General features: G+C 44.3%; 1 pseudogene; it reads left to right on the forward strand.

Moving 5' to 3' along the window:
* Positions 1–2,564: 2,564 nt before the first annotated feature.
* LOC133389862 (U1 spliceosomal RNA) lies at positions 2,565–2,709 on the forward strand (annotated as a pseudogene).
* Positions 2,710–3,103: the final 394 nt, after the last annotated feature.

The raw sequence follows: 3,103 nt of genomic DNA on the forward strand, positions 1-3,103 counted from the left end.
CCCCACTTTCCTCCCAATTACAGGGAAGAACATCATTTAACGTTGCTACACTTCCTGGCTAAATCAAAAAGTACACAAAAAATGAGGACTGGAAGGGGTAAGGAAGGATTTTGATTTTCCCACAGCAAACTATCTGGACTCTTTTAGGGAAGCCTGCCTTACACTTTGGGAACCATGCCACTAGGTGGATCAAGCATCATTATTAAAAGAGAAATAAATGGAGATGCTCCATTAAAGCACTTCTCATCCTTCCTGCATTTTATTCTGCACAACAATTATGTACTCTGTACAGCTTCTGTACTCTGATAAATGCTGTCACCAGCAAGTTAGCATTTTCTGAGCTGTAATGAGTGTCTTTTAAATAGTCTGGACATTGTGGATGCAGGCATGGAACAGCTTAGCTCCAGACACACATATTTTGACGACAAGGAATGAAAGAAAATGCAATAAAAGGTAGATAGAATTTTATTCAGCAACTGACGCCAGGTTCTGCCTTTGGCATTCATTGGCAGTTTCAGCTGGCTGCAGTGGGAATTGCGTATTCTCATCCTGAGAACAAAGATCAGATGTGCGTCTTATGCACTACACATAATGAGCATAAGGCTAGGGAAGCAGAAGCAGCTTGTGGAGGAAAAATATATTTTGCAAGTAAAGAAGGGAGATCATCTTGCTTCAACCAAAATACAACACAGGATTGTAAAATGTTTCAGTGTATCATTGGACTCCTTACAAATAAGATATATGTCTCTGTTTTCTCTCCAGCACAAAATTTAGGGAGAGGAAAAAAAGAATGAGATCAGACAAATCTCAACTTACGACATTATGTCTGCATCCCGGCCCACCTGGAATGTTGCATTGGTGTGGAGGTGTGCAACTGGACCAGCAGGGGAAACAGTGGTATTATAGGAAGCCAAAATCATGGTTTGACAGATGCAGGATAGAAGATTACTCACATGGCTTTTCAGCTACTCGAGCTGGTTAATTTTCTGAAATCCAACAAGTCTGCTGTACTTTACTAAGCTGCTTTAAGTGGGATGCAACAAACAGGCAGTGTAGCAGGATTGATTTCCCTTCATGCCACACACAAGGCCACGTTAATCGTCATTAAAGACTATTATATTGGATGTTGCTAGCATTGCCTTGGTTTGCTGTACAAAATTTGGTAACTCAAATGCTTAAACTTAAACTTAAATATGAGGTAAGCAACAGCATCACAAACTCAGAGGTCTTTCACCAGCTAAGATTTTAATCCAAATCAAAGGAGATCTCTGCTTGAGCATCCCAGAACGCAGGACATGGTATGTAGGCTCAAGTTATAGAAAGCCAGGTTTCAACTGTACCTCAGGGAAAACATCCTAACTGTTAGAGCAGGACGACAATGGAACCAATTAACTAGGGAGGTGGTGGACTCTCCAACACTGGAGACATTCAAGAGGCAGCTGGACAGCCACCAGCCTTTAAACTGGATTCCTGCACTCAGTAAGGAGTTGGACTCAATGGCTTATAGGCCCCATCCAACTCCACTAGTCTATGATTCTAAGAACTTAACTCTTTTTCTCCCCCCTCCCACCTGTTCACTTTGGCCAGAGCAGTAAGAAGGGAGATCTCTCTCTCCCCTCTGCCCCAATAATCTACTTTTGCTTAGAATAAGAGAATCTTAGGTCCCAGGATAGGGAATATAATTTTCCCAGGGCTACTGATGTTCATTGGATGTTCTGTGAACTTCAGCAGCTCTGGAGAAATTATACTTCTGAGAACAACTGGTGCCTGTGTTGTTGTCATAGATGTGTTACAGGTGCCCACGGGGAAAGGGTATAAGCGGTCTTCTCTCCCTTATGCCACTGTTGGAGCTGCAGCCAGATAAGCAGGTGGAAGATTGGGAAGGAAATTTGGAGGCTGACAACTGGATGGCAGAGAAGGATAAGGAAACTCTTAGGTGGGTTGCAAAAGCGGTCAGAACTGGGCACATTCCCAGTTATGTCAGCTGGGATGTGAAGGGATGTGATGTCACTAGCTATTTCCAACAGGCAGGGAAGAATAGTTATTTTCTGAGACCAATAAAATAAAATTGGGGAAGTAGTAACCATCACTAAGTAGAACACAAAAAAACCTAGACACAGACTATCTTTTCCTGCATTGTGTTTCCAACAGCAGCCAGGGCATAAAGGCCACAGATCTCCCCAGCTATTTATCCCTAGTAACTGATAATAAGAGATATACTATATCTGTACATGGAGGTTCCAATGATCCTTTTTAGCAGAGGGAGAATCTTTTCCAATCAGAGGGCCACATTCTGTTCTGGGCAACCTTTCAGGGAGCACCCAGCAGTGGTAGGCAGAGCCAGACACAAACGTGGGTGGAGCAATGAACTTAAATGTTCCCTTTGTATGGTACACACATTCTCTCATACCCTTCTCTCTCCTCCATCTAGGCAAGCAAGAGATTCTCAGAGTTCCAGGACACGTTCCAGCCGGGCAAACACTCGAAGAGGGTGTGATGCAAGACTGGTGAAGGCTTTGGCCTGGAAAGAGGCTGTGTGGCTGGAGAGGAGGTATGGCCTGGAAATACTTACCTGGCAGGGGAGATACCTCCATCATGAAAGAGGTCTTCCCAGGGTGAGGCTCATCCATTGGACTCCGGGTGTGCTGCCCCCTGCGATTTTCCCAAATGCGAGACACATGACTGCACAGGAAGGCTTCAGGGGCCTTATTCGGTTCCCAAGCATGAGGCTCCTCATACTTGATTTATAGCAACGTCTGTCCACAGGACCAGGATGCAGGCTACTGTCTGGCAATCTGCAAGCCTTACGCTTGTTTCCGTAACAGTGATCGTGTTGGAACACACTGAAGGTCACATCTTCCATCAGATTCCCATCAGAGCTACATATGCCTGGCCCAGCAGCATATCTATCTACTGTTACCAAAGTTCTTTGTATCTGGACCTTGCACCTGTCACAGCCAGCTATAATTACAAAGGGGGGGAGGAGAGATCTTAGGAATAAGACTATAAAACCAGGACCTCCTGTGCAATAGCTCTGTCATTAATTTGAAGGGTTTCTCTGCTAGCACAGGTCACTTAAAAATCTATTAGGCTTAGCACAGAA

Source organism: Rhineura floridana, chromosome 7 (genome assembly GCF_030035675.1).
Source record: "Rhineura floridana isolate rRhiFlo1 chromosome 7, rRhiFlo1.hap2, whole genome shotgun sequence".
Classification (NCBI taxonomy): Eukaryota; Metazoa; Chordata; class Lepidosauria; order Squamata; family Rhineuridae; genus Rhineura; species Rhineura floridana.